General features: G+C 60.9%; 1 protein-coding gene across 5 annotated transcripts in view; it reads right to left on the reverse strand.

Annotated features, from left to right (window-relative positions):
* The window catches only part of DAGLA (diacylglycerol lipase alpha), a 63235-nt gene that overhangs the window by 29431 nt on the left and 20511 nt on the right, over nt 1–13293 (reverse strand). For 2 of the 5 annotated variants that reach the window (XM_046644912.1, XM_046644906.1), the window contains exon 1: nt 12802–12915. The exons of 1 other annotated variant lie outside the window; for it this stretch is intronic. The gene's annotated coding sequence lies outside the window, so the exon portion shown is untranslated. Of the gene's footprint in view, nt 1–7839; nt 7964–8795; nt 8885–12801; nt 12916–13293 lie in introns of those variants that run through there. 2 more of the 5 variants (XM_046644909.1, XM_046644911.1) reach the window with 2 other exon arrangements.

Below are 13293 nucleotides of genomic sequence, written 5' to 3' on the forward strand. Positions count from 1 at the left end.
ATCCAGTCCTTCTCCTCGGGAGCAGCCTGGGCCCAGGCCCAAAGTACTGCTGCATCCCCCGAGGCAGCTGCACCAGCAGGCCAGCAACAGCTCGCCTCCCTGTCACATGGGTCACACGGGTCCTCTCAGCCCACAGCCTCCGCCCTTCCAGATGTGCCCCAGCCCAGCTCCCCTGATGGCTCAGGAGAACCATCTTCCCCTCCTCGGGCTTTCTTAAGTGTTCTCGGGCTTCCGTTTCTTCTGTCTGCAAAACCAGGGGAGCACCACCCCCTCAGGCTGTATGGAGAACTCACTGCGATGATGTCACTAAAGGTTTGCACGGGTGCTGGCAGACCCCACGGCTCCATTTGCGGTGGCTTTCCCGTTAACAGAGCTCCTGAGGGGCTTTTGGGGGACTTGTTGGCAGGGTGACCTGTGACCTGGCCCGGGGGTCTGGGCAGGCGCTGCTGATGCCCACGACTGGCTCCAGCTGATCGGGAAGGACTGGCCGGAGCAGACAGAAGCCCTGACTGGGTGACCTGCCCCCGCCGTGGGCCTTGGGGGGCTGCCGGCTAAAGCACCCCAGGCTGGGTCTCCTCCCCTGATCCTAACGTCCCCTTGGGCTTGGCCGGGGAGCAGGTTTCGGGGAGAAGAGCCCCTGGGCAGTGGGTCCCAGCCGGCGGGGTGCCCAGAGTCCCCAGGGGAGGGAGGAGGGCGTGGGCTGCTGTGGCCGCCTCCAGGCGGCCCGGCACAGAGAGGTCAGGCCTGGGGCCGGTGGGAGATGGGAGCTGGGCCAGGTCACGGGAGTCAGGCTGAAGCCGGTGCCCACAGGGCACAGGATGATGTGCTGTGGGAGGCCCGTCCACTGCCACCTCCAGCCTCTAGGTCAGCCCAAGAGGCTTCTGACCAGGCAGAGGTGGCCAGGGATAGGCTGGAGACTGAGCCTGAAGGAAGGGATGACAGCCAGGTCCAGGCCACAGGGAGACATCTGACATCAGCTGAGCGCCTCCTGTGTCCCAAGCCCCGGACTAACCACCTTCCAGCCTGTCAGCAGCGATGCAGAGGAAGTGTCACTCACACTTCACATGCTCAAAACACAGGCTGTGTCTGAGCTCTGGCTCTGTACTTACTGGCTGTGGGACCTCGGACAAGTTACTTAACCTCTCTGTGCCTCAGTTCCTCATTTCCACAATGGGGCTACTGAACACTACCTAGGACAATGCTTCAGAATTGTCATGAGGGTTCAACGAGTCACACACCTAAGACAGCACCTGTCACGTAGTGAGCACTCCTCTGTGATTATTACTATGGAAGAACGAGGAGACGGAGGCTCAGGGACTCCGCCCCCACACCTTCCGAGCGGCAGGAGGCTGAGCAGGCAGGAGGCCCGGGTCCTTCCTGCTGTCGTCCGAAGCCCTCACCTCGGGCAGGAATATCCGAGTTAGATGGGGCCTCAGAAACAGTCTGCCACCCCCCTTTTTGGGATAAGAAAACTGAGTTCAGAAAGGCCCCAGAGGCCCCCAGCTTTCCTGTAACACCCATCCCTGCAGCGTCACCACCAGGTGCTGGACACACGGTCCCGGAGTCCCCGAGCCGGCCCCCGCCCTTCTCCTTCCCCGCTGCACAGCCCCCTCAAAGCCCCCAAGAGACACTGCTGTCAACAGTGTCACCCAGAGAGATGGGTGACAGCCTCTCTTGCACGCTCCTGAAGGTGCGTAACCCTCTCAAAAGCCGCCAAAACCCACATGAGCTCCCTCCCGGAGACCAGTCCACAAGAAGGCAGGCACCACTCGTGCAGCTCCAGACGGGCATCACGGCCGGTCTCTGCCTCCCCGCAGGCAGGGCCCCCAGCGCTCCGCAGCTCGGCTGGCGAAGGAGACAAGGCTCTCAGACCCCAGCCCACCTTCCCCGGACCCCTAGTCCACCCCTGCCTGCTGAGGCTGGTGACGGGGTCAGGTCTGGCCACATCCAGAATGGCCAGTCCCAGACCGAGAGCAGCGTCCCCAGGCCAGAAAGTCACCGCCCCTCCAGCCCTGGGTTTCTTCTGAAGAAGGAGGAGCCTGGGCTAATGGGAGGTTTGTATTTATTTGTGTTCACAACCAACAGCTGCATGTGCCTTATAGGACCCACAAACAGGGAAAAGGTAGAGTATACATTTAAAAACAAACAAACTTCAGAACAAAAACTAAATAAATTAAAATAGGAAGTCGGGGAATCTGGTGTACACATGCAAGACATAAAGGCCCACACAGGAGCTACACGGAAAACCATCATTAGACTGAACTTCCTGGTGGCCAAAGCAAAAAGGGAATCTGGGGAGTCTGTAAGGGCTCTTTCAGGGTGTTTTGATCCTTGGTGGCCGGAGGCGAAGGCCCAGGACTCCCACTCCCGTGATGAACGGGATTCCCCCTGTGAGGAGGCTTTGAAGTTAGAAGGAGCTCTCAAAGAGGTAACGGGGACAGGCACCTGCGGCCGGCTGGCTCCTCCTGGTCTGTGTGGTTCCTAGGGTGTCTGGGTTGGGCATTGGAGCTTGTCAAGTCTTATGAGGGCATCTAACTCAGGGGACTGATGCAGTGAAGCTGGGCCCCGGGCAGCCTGCAGGGTGCATGGTAGCCGCCAGAGGCTCCATCTCAGCCAGGGCGGGCTCACCGACGGGCCACTCTCCTGCCCAACAGGGCTGGCAGCCGCCTCCTGCCTTTTAGCCGGGGCGCTCAAACCCCGACTTCTCCACTCTCAGCTGCGGGGCCAGTTAGAGAGCTGGTGAAGCTCTCTGCTGGCTTACGAGGCTCACGTGGAGAGCACGTGCAGAGGAGGGACTGACCCAGGACCAGAACTGCTCACGACACTGCAGCGCAGTTCCGGGTGATGGCGGGGAGACCTCGGCCCACCTGCAAGCTGGGGACCCAGCCACTCACCTCCTCTGGCATTCGTCGGTTGCCTACCACGTCTGGGCCTCCCCTAAGCCCTTTACAATCACAGCTCATTAATCCTCATGACAACTGTGAGGGACATACTGCTGTAACCACATTTTACAGATGGGCTGAGGGACTTGGCCTGGGTCACACAGCCCGGTCCCAGAGCCCGCAGCTTAACCGCTGCATGCTGGTTCTGAGGAGCAGGATTCTGCTAAATGCCTGTTTCTGACCCCAGAAGCTGACCTCGAACATCCCCTCACGGGGTGAAGAGGCAGGGCCTCAGGGCCCACAAAGAGCTCTGAGTCCCCGGGCTCCAGACTCCCGGTCGGGGAAGGTGTGGGTGTCGCCCATTCTGCAGAGGAGGAGAACTGAGCCCAGGGGGGTCCCGTGGTCTGTCCTGAGTGAGCGGGCTGTGGGGCTGCGAGACGGCACAGAGCTGGACACTTTGTGTCACCTGTCCCAGCCTCATCGAGACATAGGGGTATTTTCGAGCTCTAGAGATGAAGAAACAAGCTCAGGGAGACGTGCTGGCTTGCCTACAGATCCCACAACAAGGAGGCAGAGCAGGGACTTCAAGGGCCTCCTGGAGCCACTTGAAAGGGAACAACCTCTCCGGCTGTGGGTCCGAGTCCTCATCCCACGCACACAGCCACAAAAACCCACACGCTCCTCCCACCCCAATGTCCCTTCTCCTTCCCAGGTCCGCAGAAGGCCCTGGAAGGGGGAAGGCGGCGAGGGAGGTGACAGAGAGAAAGCACGCGTGGGCTGGGGGCCGCGTGCGCCACCAGCCTGTGCCCGGGTGTGCGCAACCCAAGTTAGGGGCCCGAAAGCTGTCGCTTTTCACGCATCAGCTGTGCCAGAGCAGAAGGCAGAGCCGCGCCTGCCCAGGGCTGGGGCCGGATTTCAGCAGGAGACGGGTCCCCACACGCCCAGGCCCTGGGACTAAAACAGCGTGCCTGGGAGGGCCGGGGGCAGGACAGAGACGCTACCGCCACTGGGTCCCCTCTGCCCCCAGGGTCTTAGACTGACAAGCACCTTCCCCACCCTCCCCCTGGGATGGCCTCGGAGGAGGTGTCTCGTATGCCCCTCACTACAAGCCGGTGGGTGTGTACGGCTGCTCCTGTGTCACAGCATTTACCACACGCCAGGTCCTGTGGCAAGCAGTTCACAGATATTACTTCCTCTTATTTAATCTTGTTAAAACCCTATGAGGCAAGTGCTATTCCTAGCCCCATTTTACCGATGAGGAAAAGGAGGCCCAGAGAAGTTAAGAAGTTGCCCAAGGTCACTCAGCTGGTAAGCGGCAGAGCCAGGCCGTGAGTGCTCCAGCCCCTCCCGAGGAGCCCTCCTCAGGGCTCCATCTATCACAGGGGCTTCAGCTTCTCGTTCTCACGCTAATTATCTTCCACTCGTCTACAACAGGCAGAATTTGCCATCTGCCACTGGCCTTGACACTGACACCAGCCAACTCCCAGGAAATCAATTGGGCCCGTTGGTTTCCTGCTAGTTGTTCTGGAAGGGCGGCTGGCTGGGGACGGGGAACAAGGAGGGAGGGCCAGGAGGGAGGGCAGCAGGACCTTCCCTGGCAGCCAGGCCGCCCTCCTCCCCCCACCGCCCTCCCCAGGTCCTCCCTCCGGGGGCTTCATGCCAGGGCTCCCTCAGGGCTGGGCCAGAATGGATCTGTTTCCAACAGTGGAAGAGGTTCCCCAGGTCCCGGCCAGGCCAGGTTTTGTTTCTGAGTCTCCCCTGGAGACCATTTATTTTCCTGAAACTAGGAACAGGCCCTCATCCCACACGCATTCCAGTGCCTGCGGCCCGGAGGGGCGGGCTCGGCTGGCCCCATGGGCGCTGCCTGGCCGCCTGGGTCACCAAGCCCCAGGCTGCTTCCTCCTGCCTGTCTGCAGGAGGACACGGGCAGGCGGGCACCCATCCCCAGTCTGCTTCTATTTGGGCAGAGTCCTTCCTAGGCCACCCTGTGGTATCCTCACGCCCTAACCCATCTCTACCCTGTCTCTGGAACCCTCCTCTCAGAGGCGAGCGTCTGGGTGGTGGCGGCCACCCAGTGAGCCCACGGCTGCCTGCCACCAAGCCCTGGGGCTGACTCCTGGTTCCATCACTTCTCGTTGTCTGTGACTGTCACTTCTCTGAGCCTCAGTTTCCTCATCTGCAAAATGGGATGATGAAGGTACCAGCTTCACAGGGAGTCACGCGGAGAAAATGAAATAATGCATGTCGACTCTCGGCTCACAGAAAGCATTAGTGGCTTCGTTACTATTTACTAATCACCTCTCCTGATGCTCAGAGCTTTTCCTCACTACGCCGAGTTCCTGCCCCTGAGGAGTGGCAGGGACGCTCCTCTCTCTGGCATCTAAGTCAACCCTCCTAAAGAGAAAGGCCCTGCTCTCTATCCCTGGGGACCAGGCTGAGCCACACCTGCCTTCATCCTCGACAACCTACGTAACGCCCTGACCTACCTTCTTGGGCAGGGATGGTGGCATCCCCGAGGAGACCCACCCGCAAGGCTGAGGGTTCGCTGGCCCTCCTCCTTCATCCACCACAAGCCGGTGGGATGGGCATCACCATCCCAGGGGCAGCTCAGCCCATGAACCTCCAGCCCAGGGCCACGCCTTGCTCCTGCCAGAATGCCCCAGGTCTGTCTGTTCAGAGTTTTCAGGGTGTCCCATTGTAGGCCCCCTCCCAGCTCAGTCCCAAGGGGCACAGGCCCACCGCTCATGCCCACTGCCCAGTCCAGCCTCCTCCCGCTCCCCCATGCTCCCCCCGCCCACCCCCAGGCTCCCCCAGGGCCTCTGCTCTCCTGTGAGCCATTTGCTGGGAGCCCCCACCAGGCAGTTCATCTGCAATGCTCAGGCCGGCTTCTCAGAGCTTTCCCGAGAGGAGACTCCTTGTGCCGGGTGCTGGCAACACCTCCTGGCAACACCTCCGAGAGGAATTAACACCTTCCACTTCATTAGGGGCCCCCTAAAGAGGCCGTTAATGAGGATGCTAAGTGGGCACACCTCGGCTGACAGCTCCCTCTGGGAACCCCCACCCCCATGCCCAGCATACCCTGTGCCAACGGTGTCCTGTGTGCCGCCTCAGGCTGTGGGTCGGGCCTCGGGGTCTGGTCTGCATGGGGGGAAATGCTTCCCAGACTCCAGAGGCTGCATGGGCCATGGATTGATCTGCGGAGGGGTCACCTGCCTGGGCAGCACAGCCATCTAGGGCACAGGCCGGCCGCTCGGGCTCTTGGGTTTCACTTCGACCATTCCCTGGGCATCGCAGAAGCAGGCGGGGATCGAGTGACTGCGTAACACAAGCTCTTCCCCAGGGGAGGAGTTCTGCAGCTCCCGTATGCGACAGGAAGGGCCACCACCCCCGGCCCCCACGGAGCACGAGTGGAGGTGGCACGTGCTGCTTCCAACAGCACATGACCCCAGCACAGACCCTGCCCCGAGACCCTCCTCTCCTGTGCCCCATGAGGGGGTGTCCGCGCTCTTCCAAGTGGGTTTCTGGAAATGCTTAGGCACCCCCGGATGACAGGAGCTGGTCACAGCAGGTGGGGTCTGCAGGCCGCCTGTCAGAGCAGCTTTTAGCTGTCACACGTATTGGGGTTCCTCGTAACACTGCATTTTGAACTCAACAGCTTCAGTGCTTTAAAATGTTTGAGAGGCAGTGAACAGGATGACCTCTCAGGTCCACTCTGGCCTTGACTTTCAGAGTTCCACTTGCTGGTGGGTGCAGGATGGCCGAGGCGAGAGCCTTGGGGCTCCAGGCAGGAGCCCAAGCAACTTCGACCATCACAAGTGTCTCCTGGCCTGAGCCACAAGGGCAAAAGGGGTCACAGAAAAACCTGACCCAGGAGCTTGGAGACAGCACTGTGGCCGACGCTTCGGTCTTTCAGACCCCCTCATTCCCTCCCACCTCCCTGGCATGACAAGGCTGGACCCAAGCTCAAGGGACCACAGGCCTCCAAGGAGGGGTGGGGGCTCAGAAGACCCTCTGCGACCGGGTGGAGGACACGGCTAGACCCGGCTCTTGTCCCAGTGCCTCTGTTCACACAGATATCACTGAGCACGACCTTCAGAGGACAGCGCAGAAGCCACTTCTCAGTACGCGTCAGCCACCATTTCGTCATCCGTAAAACAGAGATGGTGATGACAGTGCCTCCCTCTGGGACTGCTGTGAGGACAAAGTGAGTTCAAAGTTGTAAAGTGCTGCGGGCATTAGCTACACACACACAAAGTTTACAGTCTTAATTAAATCAATCCCCTCCTCAAAAGCGGGTTATGGCTCTGAAACGCCCTTTAAATCAGATTACAACTCCCAACCGTTAGCCATCAAACTCTCCACCAGCCACGGCCCCGCTCTGTCCCTGCCAGCAGGCACGGCCATTTCCTGCTCCCGTCTGGTCTGCGTCTCCCACCTGCTCATCAGCTCATCAGCGGAGTGAGGGAGTAAGCGAGCCCATGCCGGTGCTTCCTGCTCTCCAGATGGCCCACCCACTGCAGGGGCTCCTCCTGGGAAAGCCCAGGGGTTGTCCCCAGTCGGCCTTAGGCCTCAGCACTGGTTGATGTGTCCACAACAGATGAGTGAAGTCAGGACCCACTTTCCTGCAGGCTCCTGGTGCACCTGCCTCGCCTTCTCCGCTCCCAAGGGAAAACCTCGGCCTCCCCCTGCTCCCCTCCCCTCCCTGGGGGATGGGCCCGGAGGCTCTGGGCAATGGAGACTGGCACTGGTGGGGAGCCCAGGAGGGGAGCACTGGCCCCTACAACGGGGGCAACCCCATCAGGCACCTGATAAATGTCAGCCTTCTGCCCACTCATGCCTGGGCAGGAAAGAAGGACTTGCTTGTATGTGGGGGGCAAAGGCTCGGAGAGAACAGGGCCTTGCCGGCTGGACCTCAGACTCCAAAGTTTGGCATCACTTTCCTTCCCAGAGGACTCACCCTCGGGGCCTGGGGCACCAGCCTTGTCAGACTGTCACTTCTGTGGCCTCTGCTTCCCGGTCTGCTCCCTGGGTGTGGCAGGAGGTGGAAGTGGGGCCACACACATGGCACAGCCCTGATGACCACAGGCTGGCACTGCCGCCCTTCCAGCCCTGAGTGGCATTCCACTACCGCTTAACAAGGTCACGGCAGGGAGGGAGTGGGCATTGGGGGGGGGGCCTCCTCCCCATCAACCTGGGGCAGGGGCCCACGGTCCGCCCCATTAACTGCCTGCTACTAGTGGGACGAGCCAGGCCTTTCGCTGACCCCTGCGGGCCCCAGGGAGGTCAGCGAAGCTGCCCGTGACTCCAGCGGATGAACCTTTCCACGAGAGCTGACAGTGCCACAGAGAGACAGCAGGAGGGCCGTGTGCCGAGTGCTAATGGGCTGCCCACCTGGGGCCGCAGAGACAGACAAGGTCCTGGCCAGACGGGCTGAGGCCAAGGCTCCTGCCAGGCAGAAAGTGGCATCTCGCCTCCTCCGGGGCTTCGGGAGGCAGTGTGACAATGCCTGCTCCCTCAGCAGGCCCAGCCCTTGCCGGCTCGCCCCAGGAAGGCTCTGGAGTGGGGGGTAGCAGTGAGGGCGTCAGCCAGAGCCTGACGGGGGGATCAGAGTGGGGGGCGGCCTGCGTCATCGCTCCTGCTGACTTCCCCTCCCTCAGTGGCCACTGGCTGCTATAAATACCACTCCTGCCTCTGGATGTTGCTGGAGGTGACCTAGAATCTGGGCTCTGGGACTCCTGGGTGCACCCTCTCTGCCAGCGTCCGACAGAGCCTGTCCGGCCAGAACATCCTGGCAGGCTGGAAGCCCACTCCCATGGTGCACAGGGCCCCGCCAGGAAAGGGAAAACCCCGACACGGGGGGAGCCAGCTGTGGATGCCCAACGCCGAGTCTCCTAGGACCAGCATTTCTCCTACCTTCATGGCAAGCGCAGAGGACACCGGCCCCCGGAGAGCAGAGGCCTGGCGGCCCGCAGGGGAGACACAGCGCCCAAGGCAGCCCGCTCAGCCAGGGACCACCCAGCGCAACCGCGGCCTCCAGCTCAGGGGCAGAGGCTCCACAGTCATCTGATCCTGGGCCCTCACCCCACCTTCTCAGTCCCACGGTTCCTCTGCAATTCGACCTGGTTTCCAAACTTGTCATCGCCCTGGAAGCCCGCTGGGACATACTCTACTTTGACAGGGCGCTCGCCTGCTCACTCTTCCAATTGGTACCCTGCTTCTCAAGGAGCTCTTCCCCTCCTCGACAGACCGCAGACAGGCCCGGGCCCCAGACCCCAGGCTTGGCAGACCCGGGAGCACAGGACAGGAGGCGGCCCCGGGCCCGGCAGTTGTGGACACCAACCCTCGTATGTAGCCAGGGTGTGGTTCCAGACCCCCTGGCTTAGGGCAGGGCCAGGATCTGAGGGGGAAAAGCTGGAAACAGCTCCAGGGGTGGGTTCTGGGCGGTGTGGACACAGGTGAAATCTAGTGAAAATTAAATTCACGCATGCAGCCATTCTCAATCCAGCTGACAAATAAGCAGAGTGCCAGCTGCATGCCAGGGGCCACAGCAATAAACAAAAGCCGATGTGGGGGCGGCCCTCACCGAGCCGACAGGCAGGAATGAAAGAGAGACTTCAAGCTCATCTTCAAGCACAATAACAAAAAACTCTACGGCATGTGCTCAGAAGCGAGGGCCCAAGTAGGGAGGTGAGGGCACCCGCCCTTGGAACTGGGAACAGGAACTGAGCTCTCAAGCACAAGGAGTAAAGAGGCCACAGGAGAGGGCAGCGGGGAGCTGCATGGAGGATGCCCCTCGGCATGAAGACCACGGTGGATGGAGCAAAGATCAGACCAGACGGGAGCCGAGAGGAGGGCCGAGGTGGAAACGCCGGCGGGGCCCCGTGAGCCAAGCCCAGAGTCTGAGCTTTACCCCCAGAGCAACAGGAAACTACGGGCCAAGACAGGCAAGAGGGTGGAGAGGAAGGGGCCCAGACTGAGGGGCAGCAGACAACAGTGCCAGGGGGACGGGCAGCAAGGGAGAGGGTGCTGCCAAGGATGCCCCAGCCTAACAGCCTGCACAACTGGACAGGCAGCGGGGCCAGCACTGCATGTGCCCTCAGCGCCCTGGAGCACTTCCTGCTGTCTCTTCCTGCAGGCAGGGAGAGATGGACGGCGCCCTGCTTCAGGGATCCTGGAGGCACGCCAGGGGAATGGAGGCCTGGGGCAGCCTGTCCCCAGGCCAACAGCGACAGCCTGGGCGTCGGTCCAGCAGACACCAGTTCAGGGGTGGTCACCAGGCTCGGCTCCCACATTTGAGGGTCCCCACAATTAAGCTGGAGGTTGGAGGCATCTCCCCCTCAACACTGAAGTCCTTCCTCGTCCTGCCACCCGGCTCTGACCACGAACACGGCCCCACGGAGGAGGCCTTCACCCAGGCAGAGATCTCGGAGCTGACTGAAACCATACACGGGAGGGGAAATGAAGGCTGGGAGAGAGGATGTCCCTGTCCCACCCACCATTTCCAGTCACTGCACAGAGCTCAGCACACTTGGAAAACTCGCCTCTTCTTTCCCTGGCCTGCCTGCCCTCCCCTCCTCCCACGCCGCCCCTGCTAACGGCCCTCTCTCTGTCCCCCAGACAGCCAGGCGTGTCCTGTCTCAAGGCCCAAGCCCTCACATGCTCCCCTCATCTCTGCGTGGCTGGGCCCCTCCTGTCATTCAGTTCCAAGCTCAAATGTCCCTCCTCCGCCCTTCCCACACAGTGTCAGGTGCCCCCAGGCCTCTGCCTCTCATTGCTGTTCTATGCTCCTCAGCACTTGCCACCATCTAACACTCTCTAGTTTATTCGTTTGGTAATAAGTTTACTGTCTGCCCCTCCCCACCGGGTGTGGCTCCCAGGGCAGAGGCCCCACCTGTCTTCTTCCCTTCTGTGTCCCCAGCACCCAGCCAAGGGCCTGGCAGGTGGCAGGAGCCCATCCAGTCCTTGCTGCCTGAGGAGGAGCCACGTCTGAGCACGGCCCGGGGGAGCCAGTGCAGAGCTGGGCCCAGAACCCAGGGCTCCTGACTCCCAGCCCTGGGCTCCTCCCACACCCCCCGTGGCCCATGCCCCAGATCCAGGCTCAGTCCTGAACGGCTCTCCTGCGGCAACAACCACATCCGGGGCTTCACGGCAGCTGGACAGCATTCTGTGGGCAAGGCAGGGAAGAAATGGGGCACCTTCATTTGGCTGATGTGGAAACTGTGGCGGGAAGAAGGTGTTGGATGATTTGCCTGAGGCGACACAGTGAGTGGTAGAACCAGGACCATGACCAGTTATCCCGGGAGGTTCTGCTGCCCAAGGGGCTCCACGGCACCAATGAGCCTACCCCCCTCCAGCTCCCAGCCCCACCTCGGCCTCCTGGGCATCTGTGGGAGCGTCACTTGTGATGTCCACTTTGCAAAACACGCCACTAGAGGGAGGGGGCATCTCCCCAGGGAGAACACGGAGGGCTGTGCTCTTGGGATGCAGCCGGGTACTCCTGCCCTCTCCCAGAGACAGGGCTCCCCATGAGACCACCTGGCCAGCTTGCAGCCCGGGGCTGCCAGAGGGGCTTAGGAAGGATCCCGGGCCCACTGTCAGTAGAAGAAAAGGTAGGACTTGGGAGACGAGCTCCCCTCTCAGAGCTTCAATGTCTTCATCCAAAAATGAGGGGGTTGACCAGAGGATCTCCAGTTTCCCTAGGATTTTTTTTTTTTTTTTTTTTTTGGTGAGGAAGATTGGCCCTGAGCTAACATCCGTTGCCAATTTTCCTCTTTTTGCTTGAGGAAGATTGTCATTGAGCTGACATCTGTGCCAACCTTCCTCTACTTTGTATGTGGGATGCTGCCACAGCATGGCTTCATGAGCAGCATGCAGGTCCACGCCTGGGATCTGAACCCGCAAACCCCAGGCTGCTGAAGAACTTAACTACTATGCCACCAGGCCGCCCCAGGATTCCCTTTTTTATTCCCCCTGAACGCTCCACAAGCCTTCGGCCTCCGCTGAAAAAATACACCCCATGGAAGACTCAGAAATACTGACAGTACCACCCCACGGCCGCCCAGGGAGAGAGACGGGCCAGGAATCACCACACCACGGCCCAGCGTTTTAGGGGCACCAACTTGTGCAGGCAGTCAGGACTAGGTTCAAAACCCAACACATCACGGACTTGCCCACGACCTCGGGGAGTCTCCAAGCCTCGGTTCCTTTCCAGACAGTGGCCTCCCTCCCCGTGCCCCTGATGTGCTCTCTGCCAACTTCCTAGGATTGTGAGAACAAACAAGACAGAGGAGCCTTCTTAGGAGGAAAGTACTATAAAAAGCCTCAGGAATATGATTACTTCCCTTTACGACGGAGCCCTGGGCTTCCCAGCCCAGCCCGCTGGGGCCTCATTCGGACTCTCCCAGCTTCCCGCCTTCTCCCAGCTCACACCTGCGCCATCCCGAGGAGACCAGAGGAAGAGAGCAGGTGGCACTGGCAGGCACGCCCCTGCCCCAGCATCTCCCCCAGAGGCAGCGGGCTGAGGCGTGCGGCAGGGGCTGGATTCCGGACCCTCAGCCCGCTGTGTGCGGCCCCTCCACCGCCCTCCGTGCAGGGCCTCCTCCCAGCTCGTCAGGGACTGGGGAGGGTGTGTGAGATCACGTCTGGGACGGGCTCGGAGTTCCTCCGAGAGAAAAGCCCAGAGAGATCCAGGGTGGGATGAATTATGCGTCAACGTGCTTATTTATTAGCACTTGGCTTGCTGCAGGGGACAGTGGGAAACACGTGGGGCTTGGTGTCAGAGAATCCAGGCATGGCTTTGGGCTCGGCCACAATAGGTGGGCAAGTCACAACCTCTTGGAGCCCCGATTCCTCTACAAGGGGGATAAATAACATCTGAGTGACGTTGGTTACAGCGGGACACAAGCAGCAGTTTCCTTACCTGGAGGTGGGGACTGCGAGGGCACCAGCCTCACAGCGTTGCTGTGGAGTGAGGCTGAGCGCTCGCCAGGGGGCTGCGTGAGCACCACGCGCATTAGGGACCCTCAGGGCTGCTGGGGAGGAGAGAGTGGTGTGGTCAGAGGTCTGAGGGTGGGGCTACTGTGATGCTGCTCAGGCCGGCAGACTCTGGGTCCACCCCCAGGCCAGCACCCCGCCCTGACCAGCAGCAGGAGAGAGGGCTGTGCAGGGCCCGGCAGCCACAGTGACCTAAACGAGTTACAAACCCCAGGAGACTAGTGTCCCTACTTCCTCCATGTCAGTCCTGCTCCCCAGCTAAGAGGTGGTGGTGGAGGGACCTGGGGTCCCTCACCAGGCCAGGCTGCCTCCCCAACCCCAGCACACAGCCAGCACGAGAGTAACCAGGCAACTTCTGATAGCTGTGCCCATCTGGAAAGGCTGTCCCCAAGCCTGAGCGATGACACTCTCCCAGCTG

The sequence above is a fragment of the Equus quagga genome, chromosome 17, assembly GCF_021613505.1.
Source record: "Equus quagga isolate Etosha38 chromosome 17, UCLA_HA_Equagga_1.0, whole genome shotgun sequence".
Lineage (NCBI taxonomy): Eukaryota > Metazoa > Chordata > Mammalia > Perissodactyla > Equidae > Equus > Equus quagga.